The sequence below is a fragment of the Chelonia mydas genome, chromosome 11 (assembly GCF_015237465.2).
Source record: "Chelonia mydas isolate rCheMyd1 chromosome 11, rCheMyd1.pri.v2, whole genome shotgun sequence".
Taxonomy (NCBI): domain Eukaryota; kingdom Metazoa; phylum Chordata; order Testudines; family Cheloniidae; genus Chelonia; species Chelonia mydas.
This window is the reverse complement of record NC_051251.2, coordinates 936,145-952,814: the sequence shown is the minus strand read 5'-3', so window position 1 is coordinate 952,814 and position 16,670 is coordinate 936,145.

Sequence of the window (16,670 nt, the reverse complement as noted above, 5' to 3'; positions counted from 1 at the left end):
GTGGGTCCCCGGGGGTGAGGGGCAGGCGGTGCTGGGGGGGAGGGGCAGGCGGTGCTGTGGGTCCCCGGGGGCGAGGGACAGGTGGTGCTGGGGGCGAGGGGCGGGCGGCACTGTCGGGCCCCCGGGGGAGGGGCAGGCTGGGACGTGCCGGGGGGGCGGAGAAGGAGGATGCGGTGAGGGGCAGAGGCACGGGGGGCTCCCCGAGCAGGGGGCAGCACGTCCTTTGTGCCAGGGCCTGGCAGCGCCGCTCTGCCCGGGGCGGCGCGGGGGGGGGGAGCGGGTTGGGCTGCGTCTGGCTGCGCTGGGAGCCAGAGATGGGAGCTGAGGATCGTCGGGTCCTGGCCGTGGCCGGAGCCCCCTCCTGCCCCAGGCCTCCGGCTGCCCCCTGGGCGCGCCCTGCCCGTGGCGCTGGGCCGTGGGGCGCTGCGGGCGGGGAGGCCCCGTTCAGCGAGACGGCTCGGCTCAGAGCGATGGCGAGGGAAAGGGAGGCTGCCGCGCGCCCGGGGCTGCCAGGTGTCTGGCCGCTGGCACCAATCCCAGCCGAGCGGCCAGGAGACGGCGCCGGGGAGGGAGGCTCCGGCTGCTGTCCTGCGAGTGGTCCCCATCAGACCCATGCGCTGGGGCCAGCCCCACGGTGGGGGGCAGGAGGGGGCCAGGGGCCTGGCAGCGGAGGCTGCAGGATAGGCCCCCCCGAGCGAGGAGCTGCCTTTCCTGGGCAGGACTGGGCTGAGCACAGGCTGGCGGCTCCCCCCGGGACCCCCGGTGTCAGCCCTTGCATTGGGGTTGGCAGGGGGAGCTGGCGTCCTTCTGCCTGTGCTCCTGCCGGCGGGTGCTGGACCAGGGCCCGGGTGTGGGGCAGGCGGGGGGAGGCGGATCCCGCGGCTGCCCCCCGGCTCCCAGGCCCTGCACAGCCCAGCCTGTCCTGTGAGTCATTGGAGACGGGGACCCCGCAGCCCACGCTCCCCCCGCCGGGATGGGGGCCTTGCCTGCAGCCTGGGTCTCCCAAAGGAGCCCGGGACCGGCCCGGGGTGCAGTGCAGTGCCCCGATCCCGGCATGCTGGGGGGCTGAGTGGGGCGGCCTGGCGAGTGCTAGTGTGGCGGGGTCTGGGGGCAGGCGGCTCGTGCTCCTGGGGGCGAAGGCGCGTGGTGCCAGGCTCACGGCCCAGGCCGGGTCTGGGCCGTTTGGGCGGTGGGAAGGGGCCTGCCCCGGGCAGCGTGCCCAGCAGACGGCTGCGGATTATCAGCCTCATCGTTCCTGCTGCCACTCGGGACCTGGCCCCCCCGCCGGCCCCTCCTCCTCGTTTGCCAGGCACTCTCTCCCCGCCTGCCAGGTGCGGCCGGCGTGGCCGCCTGCCAGCCAGCGCGGGAGGGGCAGGGATCCTGGCAGCGCCCCTGAGCCGCGGTGACGGGGAAGGAGCAGCTGTGCCCAGCTCAGCTTGCCGCCCCCGCCGGGGCATGCCGGCACCGGGTCCTCACGGATCATTCACTGGAGCCCCTGTGCACTCCAGGGAGCCGTTTGCCCCTCCCCGTGAGGGCAGGTGTCACGGACCCCCAGGGTCGGGGCCATGGCCCCAGCGTGGGGACAGGCTCCGGGCAGCCCCGTCAGTGGGCCAGGCCCCCGAGGGGTCTCACTCCTCCAGGGGAAGCCACGCGGATTCACTACCTCGTGGGGCTGGCCCCATGGGCCTGCAGCCCCCCTGGCTCCCCCTGTGAGCTCCAGGCAGCGAGTCCCACGGGAGGAGACTTGTACCATCTTGGGGGGCAGCGCCCCTCCGCCAGCGTCTGCAGGGACATGCAGCCAGCGCGGGCCGACCGGCGGGTTATTCGTCACCTGGACCCAGCACCGGGAGCCCAGGGGAATGAAGGTTAAAGCATCGGCCTTGCTGGTCGCCCGGAGCCCGGCCACACTGCAGGGACCCCTCGGTTCAAGCTCCATCTCCCCGCCCGTCGGATCTCCTCTGTCAGACCCCCAGGTGTGCCTGACTGCTCCCCGCAGCCCCCAGGAAACCCCCTCGTACCCCAGGCCTTCGCTCTCGGCCTGGGGAGACGCAGCTCAGCTTCCTGCAGAGGTGGGGCAATCTATGGGTCACTGGTTGCTAGGCGTCCATATCCGGGCAATTGGATCTGCCGTTGTCTTCTCCAGAACTCCGTGGACATGGGCCCAGCCCCATACACTTGGGAGCAGAGAGTAGCAGCCCTTCCTGCCCCCAGGTAACCCTGCAGCGCATGGGGGAAACCGAGGCAGGCATAGGTGTCACACGGCTATTACAGACAATCCCCCGGGCGTGTTCTCGGTTCGCCCGGCAGGTGGAGCGGGCGGGAGGCAGGGCCCTGGCAGAGCACGGTGCACTACATGTGCCCGCTGCCCGCTGCCCTGGCGGGGCCCACAGCTCAGGAGGAAGCTGGCTTCTGCCCAGCCCCATGTGTTCTGCCGGGCACCGGAGCCAGCCCTGCTGCCAGGGAGAGGACCCCGCGCCCTCCCTGCTAGGCCTGGTGCCAACGCGATTCCTGGGCAGATAATGGGCTGGGACTGCAACCCTCCACATGGCATCCGCGTGTCTAATCATCCATCTCTGAGCTAGCCGCGGGCCTGGCTGTGGCGGGGGCTGTGGGCGCTCGGTGCCATGGGGCTATGGGGTGGGGGCTGTGGGGCCGGCGTGGGGGCTGTGGGGCAGGGGCTGTGGGTGCTCGGTGCCATGGGGCTGTGGGGTGGGGGCTGTGGGGCCGGCACGGGGGCTGTGGGCGCTCGGTGCCGCGGGGCCGGTGTGGGGGCTGTGGGGCAGGGGCTGTGGGTGCTTGGTGCCATGGGGATGTGGGGTGGGGGCTGTGGGTGCTTGGTGCCTCGGGGCTGGCATGGGGGCTGTGGGGTGGGGGCTGTGGGCACTCAGAGCTGTGGGGCTGGCGCGGGGGCTGTGGGGGGTCGGTGCCATGGGGCCAGTGTGGGGGCTGTGGGGTGGGGGCTGTGGGGTTCTTGTGTGTGTGTGTGTGGGGGGGGGGGTTGCAGCATCCCCAGGAGCTCTAACACCCTGTGGGGGGAGGGGCCCTCGGCCAGGAACCCGAACCCGCTGGGGCCGGGCCGGACGCCCCTCAAACGGGAGTTGGCATCACCCCCCGCCCCATGCACACCAGGCCCCAGGGGACTCAGCCCTTGGCCTCTGCAGACACAGGCAGGTTCCTCTGGTGGGGGGTGGGAGGCAGCAGGGAGGGGGGAGTGTTGACCTGGGAATGTGCCCTGGGGACGGGAGACCTGAGAGCCTGTTACCTGAGCCGGGAGGGGGAGGGGGAGGTGACACCTCTGCCAGGAATGTGAACAGAGGCTGCAGGAGGGAGCCTGCTGGGGGGGTTTAGTTTCAGTTTGGGGCTGGGTGGAGGAACACAGGGAACCCCAGGGCTGGGGTCTAAGCTCCCTGCTCCCCCAGAAGGACTTGACTGAGGGGTCCTGGGTGTACCCACAAGCTCTGTTTTGGACTGTGTTCCTGTTGTCCAATAAACCTTCCGCTTTACTGGCTGGCTGAGAGTCCCGGTGAATCCCAGGAAGAGGGGTGCAGGGCCTGGACTCCCCCACACTCACCGCAGCCGGGGCCCCACTGCTCCTCAGCCTGGCCAGCTCCAGTTCATGCTGCCTCTGTTTCTCCTCCTCCTGCTCATGCTGACGCTGCTTTTCATGATCCTCCAGCTCCCTCATTTTCATCTCCCTCTCCCCTTCCAGCCGCATCCGCTCCAGGGACGGGGAGCTCCGCCGGGAGGATCCCCTGCTGGCTGCTGGGGTCAGGGTGCCCTCGGTATTCGCTGGGCTTCCCCCAACCCCTCCCCCAGGCATAGGTAGGAAGGGTCTCGGGGTGTCCTGGGCAGCAGTCTGACCCCTCCCAGCCCGGTCAGGCCCCAGGGCCCACGCTGCGTCCGCCGGGCGGCTTCCCTCCGGGACAGGGATCGGGTCATCCAAGCGATCCCTCTCCTCCAGCTGGGCAATCAGCTGTTCCTTGGTGGACCCCGCGATGCGCAGCCCCCTCTGCCTGCACAGCTCCACCAGGTCGCTCTTAAGGCGTTTAGCGTACATCTCCCGGCTGGCCACTCGCAGGCCGGGCAGCTGTCCACGGTTTCCAGGAAAAACCCCTAGTGTGCCAGTCCTTCCTGAGGTCACCACCTCTTTGCCCTGGGGTTCCCCGCGTTCCTCCACCCAGCCCCAAACTGAAACTAAACCCCCCCAGCAGGCCCCCTCCTGCAGCCTCTGTTCACATTCCTGGGCAGAGGTGTCACCTCCCCCTCCCCTCCTGGCTCAGGTGACAGGCTCTCCGGTCTCCCCTCCCCAGGGCACATTCCCAGGGCAACACTCCCCCCTCCCTGCTGCATCACAGGGGGCTTGCCCCAGGGCCTCCCCCCCACGCCATACTCTCCTCTGCCCCATAGCCCCCCTGCCCCCTGCCCCATGGCCCCTCACCCCACATTCCCCCTGCCGCGCTCCCCCCACTATCCTCCATGCCTGGCTCGCTGGCACCCCCAGCTTGGGTGACCCCTTCGCCGTCTCCCCCCCGCCCCCGGCCGTGCTCCGCGGTGACCTTCGCGCTGACTTTGCTGGTTCAGACACTTGTGGGCTTTTTTCACTTTCTATTAATAGTTTTACCCCCTTAAATTATTGATCTGTATTTACAGCCCCAGCGGGCGCTGAACAGCGGCTGGGAATAAATCTCGGCTTCTGGACAGGAATCACTTGGGGCCAGGCTAGCAGGGGCTGCGGGTTGGGAGTGAGGGGCACCAGCAGAGCTGGGGGAGCCCAGGGCTGGGCTGGCAGGGGCTGCGGGTCGGGAGTGAGGGGCACCGGCAGAGCTGGGGGGGCAGGCTGCCCAGCTCACCTGCACTGGGCGGTGTTTCCCCGGTGCTCACTTTCCCGAACCCCAAACCCAGGGGTTTTCTGCCCGCAGGGTGTGACGAAGTGGGACTGTTCTTAACGTTTCCTCTGAATAGTGTGCGGGTGCCTCAGTTTCCCCTATGCAGTTCTTAAGTATCTAGGGGGTGGGGTAAGGGTGTATGATCATTGCAGAGCCTTAGAGGGCAGGTGTGTGCAGGGGTCTGGACACAGAGAATGGCCGATACCCTGTTTCCTGGCCACTGATGGCCTGGGCCCTTCCCCCCTGCAAGGTGAGAGCTAAAGGGTTGGAGAACAAAGGAATCCGGTGCCCTCCTGGCCCGGGAAAGGGACAAAGCCCAGAGGAGGAGGGGCTGGGGGGAGTTTCAGTTTGGGGCTGGCTGGGACATGGAGTGAAGGGCAGACGGGGTTGTCTGGTTCACGGCCCCACAAAATGGACCCGGCTGAGGGGTCCTGTTCTCTGCACCTACAAGCTCTGTGTTAGACCATGTTCCTGTCGTCTAATAAACCTTCTGTGTTACTGGCTGGCTGAGAGTCCCGTCTGACTGCGGAGTTGGGGGGCAGGACCCTCTGGCCCCCCCAGGACCCCGCCTGAGCAGACTCGCTGTGGGAAGCGCACGGAGGGGCAGAGGAGGCTGAATGCTCCGAGGTCAGACCCAGGAAGGTGGAGCCGGGGGAGCTGTGTGTCCTGCAGACAGGCTGCTCCCCGAGAGGAGACTTCCCCAGAGTCCTGCCTGGCTTCATGGGGAGCAGATCCAGAGCATCGCCCGGGGACTCCGTGACACAGGGGTGCGTGCCCGGCCCCAGCGAGCCGGGGCGCAGGACGCCGGGCACCGGAGAGGCGAGCGCTGCTGTCTCTGCTCCAGCCCCGGCGGGAACGTGTGCGGCGGGGGGAGAATTTTTCACACTTGCTCGGCACCGAGCGGGAAGTGAAGGAGTCGGTGGCGCTCAGGGAGCGGCTGGGTGGGGGCTCCGGGGGAGCGGGGGCTGGGCTGGCAGGTGTCACTCCCAGGACTCCCAGGGCTCGGGCTCTCTGTGCCCCGTGCGGCCCCTGGGGGGTGCCTCCTTCACTGCGATCCCATTCTCGGGGGGCTGCTCTCTCTCGGGGGTCCAGCCCCTCCGCCTCCTGGAGCCACAGCTCTCTGAGCCTTTGCACGCCTGTCTCTGCCGTGGGCCCCTCAGGGAGTCCCCTCGCTCTGGGCCCCGGGGCCTCCACCCCCGAGGGAGCAATGTCCCGTTCCCCCGATCTCTAGCCGGCCCTGACTCGGCCAGTGTTGTAAAACAGGGGGGTTTATCGAATCTCTGAACCCAGCACAGGCATGTCTCAGGCCTGGGGCCTGGCCAGTCTCAGCAACGTCCATCAGGGTCAGTCCCCGTCCCCATGGGCTCCGGCTGCTCCTTGTCCCAGTCCAGCAGCCCCCTCCCTCCAGCCGAGCCCCCTAAATCCCCTCTCCCAACAGCCCCCCTCTGTCCTGTGTCCTCGGTCCAGGCAAACAGGCCCCCTGGCCTCCTCTCTCCTCAGCCCTTTGTCCTCCCACTGCCCAGACCTGGCTGGCTCCGGGTGTCAGCCTCGTGCCCCATCTCAGTGCAGGGCGATGCCAGTGACCCCCAGCGTGGGCAGCAGGGTGGGCGTGTCGGCGACCGGCAGGGGCTGCCCTGGCTCCCCGTTGGCCCTGCTCTCAGTTGCAGGTGGGGTCCCCGTCCCGCGCTGGGTGCTCTGCGACCTGTGAGCTGCCCACCCCTGGCTGGGCCGCATGCCTGGGCAGGGAGAAGATCTGGGGGCTCAGGCCGGGTACGGAGCCGGGCACCGCCTGGCAGCAGCTAACCCCAGCGCCCAGCCGGCCTGGAGAACACAGGGCAGGATGCTCCAGCGTCCAGGGCGGTGCCCGGAGGGTCCCTGTGGCAGAGCCTATGAGGGCAGCGGGGGGCTGCAGGGGGAAGGTGTGGGGGTCTCCATCCAGGCAGGCTGGGTCAGCCCCTCTGCCCGGTGCTGGGCTGGGGAGGGGCGTTGCATGGCTGAGCGGGGCTGGCGCTGGACCCAATGCGGCACTGTCTGCGCCCTGCCCCGGGCAGGATGAGGCCCAGCCGGCCAGCCCAGCAGGCGAGGAGGCGGCTGGCAGGAAGCCCTGTGCCCTCCGCCTCCCAGCTGCCCGGCTATTTTAAGCCTGGCCTCCCCTCCTCCCGCCCGCGCCAGGAGGCTGCTCAGTTCCCGGGGCTGCAGCTGGCTTTTCCACGGGTCCCCGCCCCCATGGGGCGCTGGCTGGCCTGTGGGACTCCTGTCCCGGGGTCCCCGGGCGATGCTCTGGATCTGCTCCCCATGAAGCCAGGCAGGACTCTGGGGAAGTCTCCTCTCGGGGAGCAGCCTGTCTGCAGGACACACAGCTCACCCGGCTTCCCCCTTCCTGGGTCCGACCTCGGAGCATTCAGCCTCCTCTGCCCCTCCGTGGGCTTCCCCCAGCGAGTCCGCCCAGGTGGGGTCCTGGGGGGGCCAGAGGGTCCTGCCCCCCAACTCCGCAGTCAGACGGGACTCTCAGCCAGCCGGGGAAACAGAAGGTTTATTAGGTGACAGGAACATGGTCTAACACAGAGCTTGTTGGTGCAGAGAACAGGACCCCTCAGCTGGGTCCATTTTGGGGGGCAGTGAGCCAGACAACCACGTCTGCCCTTCACTCCATGTCCCCAGCCAGCCCCAAACTGAAACTCCCCCCAGCCCCTCCTCCTCTGGGCTTTGTCCCTTTCCCGGGCCAGGAGGTCACTGGATTCCTTTGTTCTCCAACCCTTTAGCTCTCACCTTGCAGGGGGGAAGGGCCAGGCCATCAGTGGCCAGGAAACAGGGTGTCGGCCATCCTCTGTGTCCAGACCCCTGCACACACCTGCCCTCTAGGGCTCTGCAGTGATCATACACCCTTATCCCACCCCCTAGATACTTAAGAACTGCCTAGGGGAAACTGAGGCACCCCCACACTATTCAGAGGAAACATTAAGAACAGTCCCACTTTGTCACACCTCCCTGCCACAGGGGCCGGGCACTTGGGCCCCCCAAGGGCTCAGCCCTGCCAGCATCAGGCGTCCCCTGGAGGTGTCCCAGGGCCAGGGGCCGGTAGGAGCCTCCCCTCCCCCTGTGGGTAGGGGGCAGCCGCAGCACGGGGCCAGGGGTAGGGGACCCCCAGGGCTCACAGCCTTGCCCCACATCCCCATGGGGCACTAGCCCCACTGCCCTGCTCAGAGAAGACAGCCTGGGTGGGTGTTAGTGGGGGCGCAGACGGGGGCTGAGCAGTGGGGGGGCTGAGCAGTGGGGGGGCAGAGCAGTGCGGGGGGGCAGGGGCTGAGCAGTGGGGGGGCGGAGCAGTGGGGGGGGGCTCTTCAGGCTGATTGCGATTCCGCCCGGCAGGGGGTGCGGAACCTGCTGCAATCGGGGATTTAATTATCTCCTGCGGAGCAGCGGGAATCCCGGGGGGGGGGGGGGGGGGGGGGGGCAGGGGGCTGGTTACCCCCAACAGGGACTACGGCGGGCGGGGGAGGCCTCGAGGACCTTCAAAGGCCATGGGTGTCCTGCCGCTGCGCCGCCTCCCCTCCCCCCAGCACCCCCCAGCTGTGACACCCCCACAGAACCCCCTGCCCCTCCCCCACGGCACCCCCAGCTGTGACACCCCCACAGACCCCCTGCCCCTACCCCGTGGCACCCCCCCAGCTGTGACACCCCCAGAGACTCCCTCAGCCCTGCCCTGCTCAGTATTCTGCACCCTCGCCCCCCACCCCCAGTACTGGGCAGGAAACTCTTCATTTCACACATCACATAACCCTGCAAATCCGCCCGCAGCCCCCAGAGTCAGCCCCCCCCAGCCGCCTGGAGCCCCCTTCCCCCAGAGCCCCCCGCAGCCCCTGACCCCTCCCCAGACACCCCTGTAGCCCCCTCCCAGCCCCCAGAGCCCCCCTCCCCCCAGAACCACCTGCAAGCCCCAGAGCCCCTGTCCCCCCAGAACCCCCTCTCCATTCCCCCCTGCAGCCCCTGTCCACCCAGAGCTGCCCACAGCCCCTGTCCCCCCTCCCCCAGGTGCCTGATGTGACAAAGCGGGACTGTTCTTAATGTTTCCTCTGAATAGTGTGGGAGTGCCTCAGTTTCCCCTAGGCAGTTCTTAAGTCTCTAGGGGGTGGGATAAGGGGGTATGATCATTGCAGAGCCCTAGAGGGCAGGTGTGTGCAGGGGTCTGGACACAGAGAATGGCCGACACCCTGTTTCCTGGCCACTGATGGCCTGGGCCCTTCCCCCCTGCACCCTTCTCACCTGCATGGTGAGAGCTAAAGGGTTGGAGAACAAAGGAATCAGGTGCCCCCCTGGCCCTGGAAAGGAACAAAGCCCAGAGGAGGAGGGGCTGGGGGGAGTTTCAGTTTGGGGCTGGCTGGGACATGGAGTGAAGGGCAGACGTGGTTGTCTGGCTCACTGCCCCCCAAAATGGACCCAGCTGAGGGGTCCTGTTCTCTGCACCTACAAGCTCTGTGTTAGACCACGTTCCTGTCGTCTAATAAACCTTCTGTGTTACTGGCTGGCTGAGAGTCCCGTCTGACTGCGGAGTTGGGGGGCAGGACCCTCTGGCCCCCCCAGGACCCCGCCTGGGCGGACTCGCTGTGGGAAGCGCACGGAGGGGCAGAGGAGGCTGAATGCTCCGAGGTCAGACCCAGGAAGGGGGAGCCGGGTGAGCTGTGTGTCCTGCAGACAGGCTGCTCCCCGAGAGGAGACTTCCCCAGAGTCCTGTCTGGCTTCATGGGGAGCAGATCCAGAGCATCGCCCAGGGACTTCGTGACAGCCCGCCACCCCAGGAACTCCCTCCTCCCCCGCAAGCCCCAGAGCCCCCTTCCCCCAACCCCCCCCCCTCCCCCAGCCCGCGTCCCCCGAGCCACCTGCAGGCCCTGTCCCGGTCCCCTCAGAGGGGGCTGCTTGTGCCGGACCAGAGCAGGCCCCTCGTTCTGAGTTTGCCACTGACATCGCCTGGCACTGAGAATCGTTGCAGACGCTGCCAGCCAGCTGCCAAAGCTGTGTGCCGGCCTGCGTGTGCCGGCCTGCGTGCGCCAGCCTGCGTGCACCGGCCTGCGTGCGCCGGCCTGCGTGTGCCAGCCTGCGTGTGCCAGCCTGAGTGTGCCGGCCTGCGTGTGCCGGCCTGAACGTGCCAGCCTGCGTGTGCCAGCCTGCGTGTGCCGGCCTGTGTGCGCCGGCCTGTGTGTGCCGGCCTGTGTGCGCCGGCCTGCGTGTGCCAGCCTGTGTCTGCCGGCCTGTGTGCGCCGGCCTGTGTGTGCCGGCCTGCGTGCGCCAGCCTGCGTGTGCCAGCCTGCGTGTGCCGGCCTGCGTGTGTCGGCCTCTGTGCGTCGGCCTGCGTGTGCCGGCCTGTGTACGGCAGCCTGCGTGTGCCAGCCTGCATGTGCCAGCCTGCGTGTGCCGGCCTGTGTGCCAACCTGCGTGTGCCAGCCTGTGTGCATCGGCCTGCGTGTGCCAGCCTGTGTGCATCGGCCTGTGTGCATCGGTCTGCGTGTGCCGGCCTGTGTGCCAGCCTGTGTGTGCCGGCCTGTGTGCCAGCCTGCGTGTGCCAGCCTGTGTGCATCGGCCTGCGTGCGCCAGCCTGTGTGTGCCGGCCTGTGTGCATCGATCTGCGTGTGTCGGCCTGCGTGCGCCGGCCTGCGTGTGCCGGCCTGTGTGCATCGGCCTGCGTGCGCCAGCCTGCGTGTGCCGGCCTGTGTGCGTCGGCCTGCGTGTGCCAGCCTGCATGTGACGGCCAGCGTGTGACGGCCAGCGTGCGCCGGCCTGCGTGTGCCGGCCTGTGTGCATCGGCCAGCGTGCGCCAGCCTGCGTGTGCCGGCCTCTGTGCGTCGGCCTGCGTGTGCCAGCCTGTGTGTGCCGGCCTGTGTGCATCGGCCTGCGTGTGCCAGCCTGCGTGTGCCGGCCTGTGTGCATCGGCCTGCGTGTGTCGGCCTGTGTGTGCCAGCCTGCGTGTGCCGGCCTGTGTGCGTCAGCCTGCGTGTGCCGGCCTGTGTGCATCGGCCTGCATGGGCCGGCCTGCGTGTGCTGGCCTGCATGTGCCAGCCTGCGTGTGCCGGCCTGCGTGTGCCGGCCTGCATGTGCCGGCCTGTGTGTGCCGGCCTGCGTGTGCCGGCCTGCGTGTGCCAGCCTGTGTGCCAGCCTGCGTGAGCCAGCCTGTGTGTGTCGGCCTGTGTGTGTCGGCCTGCGTGTGCCGGCCTGTGTGCCAGCCTGCGTGTGCCGCCCTGCACTCCCCCTGGCCAGGGCTGCCGGGAGGCCCCAGGCCCAGCCGCTTGGCACAGGTTGGGGGTCATTAGGGTTTCTGTTCCATGGGGGCTGCAGGGAATGCAGGCAATGGTGGGGAGCTGAAGAGGGGGGAGCAGGGTTGAGCCCCCCAAACCGCCAGGGTTGAGCCAACCAGCAGAGGGGGAGGGGCATTGGCAGAGCTGTGTGGGGAGCCCAGGGCTGGGGGGGGGATCTCCTGTGCCCAAGGCACCGATCCTGGCCTGACCCAGCCCCAGCCTGGTCAGGGCCATTGGACCCACTGCAGCCCAGGGGGGGCCTTGCTCCCTGAACCTGTCCCTAGGCCGCCCGAAGGGAGCCCCCCCTTTCCCTGGTCCTGTGGGGGTTAAGCAGCGCTGGTTTGTTTGCCTTGCTGGGGGGGGCTGAGCAGCGATCGATACCCAGGGCTGGAGCTGCAGCAAATCGCAGCTGGGAGCCATAAATCTGCCTCCCTCCGCGGGCAGGGAGCCTGAGACAGGAGCTTATCTCCGGGCTGCCAGCCGGGGCTGCTGGCCCCCCACCCTGGCACCCCGCCCGCCTGCGCCCACGCGCTGCACCCCGATACGGCTGCTTGCATCCCTAAGCACCAGCCCCGCTGCCTGCCCCCTGACACCGCACCACCCCGACGCCCCCAGACCCCCGCGCCCCGACACCCCCAGCCCCACCCCTCACGCCCCGACACTGCACCACCCCGACACCCCCCCGCCCCGCCCCCCGCCCCCAACACTCCCAGCTCCCCGACACCCCCAACCCTGCCACTTGCACCCCAACACCGCACCACCCCGATGCCCCCAGCCCAGCCAGCCGCCCCCCGACACCGCACCACCCCGATGCCCCCAGACCCCCGCGCCCCGACACCCCCAGCCCCGCCCCCCACGCCCCGACACTGCACCACCCCGACACCCCCCACGCCCCGCCCCCAACACTCCCAGCTCCCCGACACCCCCAACCCTGCCACTTTAACCCCAACACCGCACCACCCCGATGCCCCCCACGCCCTGCCCTCCGCCCCCAACACTCCCAGCTCCCCGACACCCCCAACCCTGCCACTTGCACCCCAACACCGCACCACCCCGACACCCCCCACACCCCGCCCCCTGCCCCCAACACTCCCAGCTCCCCGACACCCCCAACCCTGCCACTTGCACCCCAACACCGCACCACCCTGACGCCCACAGCCCCGCCAGCCGCCCCCCGACACCGCATCACCCCGACACCCCCCAGCCCCCCGCGCCTCGACACCGCACCACCCCAATGCCCCGGCCCCGCCGCCTGCAGTGAGGGATCAGGGAGTGGGGAGGATTGACCTGGGGATGCTGCGGGGGAGTTTTACTGGGACTGTCTCCATTGGGGATATCAGGGGGCAGGGGGTGGGGGGGGGCTTCACTGGAGGGATGATACCTGAGCCTGTAACCTGAGCCCAGGAAGGGGCTTGGGGCGAGGTGACACCTTTGGCCCGGGAAGCTGGACAAAGGCTGGAGGAGGAGCCCCCGGGGGAGGCTCGGGCAGACGGCTGGAGGGGGTTTCAGTTTGGAGCAGGCTGCGGAAACACCCCAGCACAGCCACCTGCACCCCGATACGCTGCGCCCCGACACCCCGACACAGCACCAGGCCAGGCCAGGCCGGGCCCCGTGTGACGAATGTGGGAATGTTGGTCCAGCCGTTTCCTTCTGTGCCTGGGGGGCCGTGCCCTGAGCTGTGCCCCCGCCGAGGGCTGGTCAGCAGGTACCGCGCTGCAGGGGCTCCGCGGCCCCCTTCCGCGCGGACACATCCCGGGGCGCAGGAAATCCTCCTCCCTGCGAGGCGGGAGCTGCGGCGATGGGGGATTCCCCACCTACCTCGCGCAGCCTGCTCCCTTTTCACCCCTCTGAGCCGCGGAGCCGGGCGCCACGTGCCCCGGAGTCCCTGCGTGGAGTGACGCCAGCCAGGGCTCTGGGGCAGCGTCTCCCCTCAGGGCCACACCCCAGGGCCAGGAGCCCCCGGCCATCACTTGCCAGGTCCCGAAGCGTTTCGGCCGTTCTCCGCGCCAGCAGCTAGAGGCACCTTCACCTGCCCACTAGGGTCTCAGCAAAAATCACACCCCTTGTCCCACCACCTGGGCATTGTGTGCAGGGGAAACTGAGGCACAAATACTATTCACGCAAAAAGTGAAGAAAAATCCCTCCCGTTTCGTCACGGCCTGGTGCCGGGCAGCAGAGAGTCAAGGCTGGGCTGGGGAGCCTGCAAGGGCAGAGTTAAGGCTGTCGCCAGGCCCAGGTGGTGCTTGGGTCTGGGGGCTCTGCGGCTGGCTGGGGCAGGGGTTCCTTGGAGGAGCTGGGTTTCTCCCCCCAGGTTCAAGGTGGAGTCATGGCGTGTGGGGGAGTCTGGGCCCTGCACCCCTCTTCCTGCGATTCCTTGGGACTCTCAGCCAGCCAGTAAAGCGGAAGGTTTATGGGATGACAGGAACATGGTATAACACAGAGCTTGTTGCTACAATCAGGACCCCTCAGACAGGTTCTTCTGGGGGGCAGGGAGCTTAGACCCCAGCCTTGGGGTTCCCTCGATTTCCCCAGTCCACTCCCAACTCAAAACCCCTCCATCCGACTCACCCAGCCCCCCCCGCCCCCCGGCTCCTCCTCCAGCCTTTGTCCAGCTTCCCCAAGCAAAAGGAGTCACCTGGCCCCAACCCCCTCCCAGCTCAGGTGACAGGCTCAGGTCTCCTCCCTCCAGTGAAGCTCCTCCCCCCCCACCCCGCTATCCCCTCCCCAATGCCGATACTCCCAGTAAAACTCCCCAGAGCACATCCCCAGGTCAATCCACCCCCCTCCCTGCTGCTTCACATCGTCACATCTCTCCCCCCTTCGAGACTGAACTGAGCGGGGTCACTCTGACCAGTGACCTGGGGAAGTTCGGGGCCCCCTCTCCGGGACAGCGCATCCGCTATCAGGTTGGCACTTCCCTTCACGTGGACCACGTCCATGTCGTAATCCTGCAGGAGCAGGCTCCATCTCAGGAGTTTGGCGTTGGCTCCTTTCATCTGGTGCAGCCAGGTCAGGGGAGAGTGGTCGGTGTAGACGGTGAAGTGTCGCCCGAAGAGATAGGGCTCTAGTTTCTTGAGGGCCCACACCATGGCCAGGCACTCCTTCTCGATGGCCACGTAGTGTTGCTCCCGGGGTAGCAACTTCTTGCTCAGGTACACGATGGGGTGTCTCTCCCCTTTTTCATCCTCCTGCATTAACACCGCCCCCAGTCCCGTGTCGGAGGCGTCGGTGAACACCACAAAGGGCTTGTCAAAGTCTGGGTTTGCCAGAACTGGGCCACTGACCAGAGCCTCCTTCAGCGCCCGGAAAGCCTCCTGGCACTGCTCGGTCCAGACCACCTTGTCTGGCTTCCCCTTCTTGCATAGCTCAGTGATGGGGGTGGCTATGGCGCTAAAGTGGGGCACAAATCTTCGGTAGTATCCTGCCATCCCAATAAAGGCTTGGACCTGCTTTTTGGTGTGGGGAGCGGGCCAGTCTCTGATCACCTCCACCTTGGCCGGTTCCGGCTTTAGGCGGCCGCTCCCCACCTGATGGCCCAGGTAAGATACTTCAGCCATCCCCACCTTGCACTTCTCTGCTTTTACAGTCAGCCCAGCCCCCTGGAGTCGGTCCAGCACTTGTCTAACCTGGGACACGTGGTCCTCCCAGGTCTGGCTAAAGACACAGATGTCGTCAATATACGCCACGGCAAAACTCTCCATCCCCCTCAGGAGCTGGTCCACCAGGCGCTGGAATGTGGCCGGCGCTCCGCTGAGGCCGAAAGGCAGGGTCAGGAACTCGTAGAGCCCCAGAGGGGTGATAAAGGCCGATTTCAGCCGGGCGTCTGCATCCAGCGGCACTTGCCAGTAGCCCTTTGTAAGGTCCATGGTGGTGATCCGAGAGGGGAATTGTTTCTAGGGGGGAACCAGCTCTGGTCCCAGGGAATAGATCTACTAAAGGGTCATCTCCCTCCTCCTCCCACTGTCCACACACGGCCAACACCACATTCCCCCTGGCATAATATGGCTTCATCATATTCACATGGTACACCCGGCGGTGGTGCGCCCGGTTCGACAGCTCCACCACATAGTTTACCTCATTGAGCTGCTTGACAACCTTGAACGGGCCCTCCCAGGCGGCCTGTAGTTTGTTCTTTCTCACGGGGATGAGAACCATCACCTGATCCCCGGTGGCGTAGGCCCGGGCCCGCGCCGTGCGGTCATACCAGACCTTCTGCTTCCTCTGGGCTCTGGCCAGATTCTCCCTGGCCAGGCCCATGAGTTCAGCCAGTCTCTCTCGGAAGGTCAGGACATACTCCACCACTGACTCTCCATCGGGAGTGGCCTTCCCCTCCCACTCGTCTCTCATCAGGTCCAGGGGGCCCCTCACCTTCCTTCCATATAACAGTTCGAAAGGCGAAAATCCGGTAGACTCCTGGGGCACCTCCCTGTACGCGAACAGCAGGTGAGGTAAGTACTTGTCCCAATCCTGCGGGTGCTGGTTCATAAAGGTTTTCAGCATCATCTTTAGCGTCCCGTTAAACCTCTCCACCAGCCCATTGGACTGGGGGTGATACGCTGAGGCCCAGTCGTGCCGGACCCCACATTTCTCCCACAAGCACCGGAGCAGGGCCGACATGAAGTTGGAGCCTTGGTCTGTCAAGACTTCCTTGGGGAACCCCACTCGGCTGAAAATGGTCAGGAGCGCATCTGCCACGGTGTCTGCTTCAATGGAAGCTAAGGGCACTGCCTCGGGGTAGCGGGTGGCAAAATCTACCACCACCAGAAAGTATTTCTTCCCCGACCGGGTCGTCTTGCTGAGAGGCACCACGATGTCCATGGCCACCTTCTGGAAAGGCTCCTCTATGATGGGCAAAGGTCTCAAAGGCGTTTCCCCTTGTCCCGGGCCTTCCCCACCCTCTGACAGGGGTCGCAGGATCGGCAATACTGCCGGACCGTGGTAAAGACCCCATGTCACAGAGTCCCCGGGCGATGCTCTGGAACTGCTCCCCATGAAGCCAGTCAGGACTCTGGGGCAGTCGCCTTTCTGTAAGCAGCCTGTCTGCAGGACACACAGCTCACCCGGCTTCCACCTTCCTGGCTCTGACCTCGGAGCATTCAGCATCCTCTGCCCCTCCCTGCACTTCCCCCAGTGAGTCCGCCCAGGCCAGGTCCTGGGGAAGCCAGAGGGTCCTGCCCCCCAACTTCGCAGTCAGACGTGACTCTCAGCCAGCCAGTAAAACAGAGGTTTATTAGACGACAGGAACATGGTCTAAAACAGAGCTTGCAGGTGCAGAGAACAGGACCCCTCAGCCGGGTCCATTTTGGGGGGCAGTGAGCCAGACAACCACGTCTGCCCTTCACTCCATGTCCCAGCCAGCCCCAAACTGAAAACCCCCCCAGCCCCTCCTCCTCTGGGCTTTGTTCCTTTCCAGGGCCAGGGGGGCACCTGATTCCTTTGTTCTCCAACCCTTTAGCTCTCACCATGCAGGTGAGAAGGGTGCAGGGGGGAAGGGCCC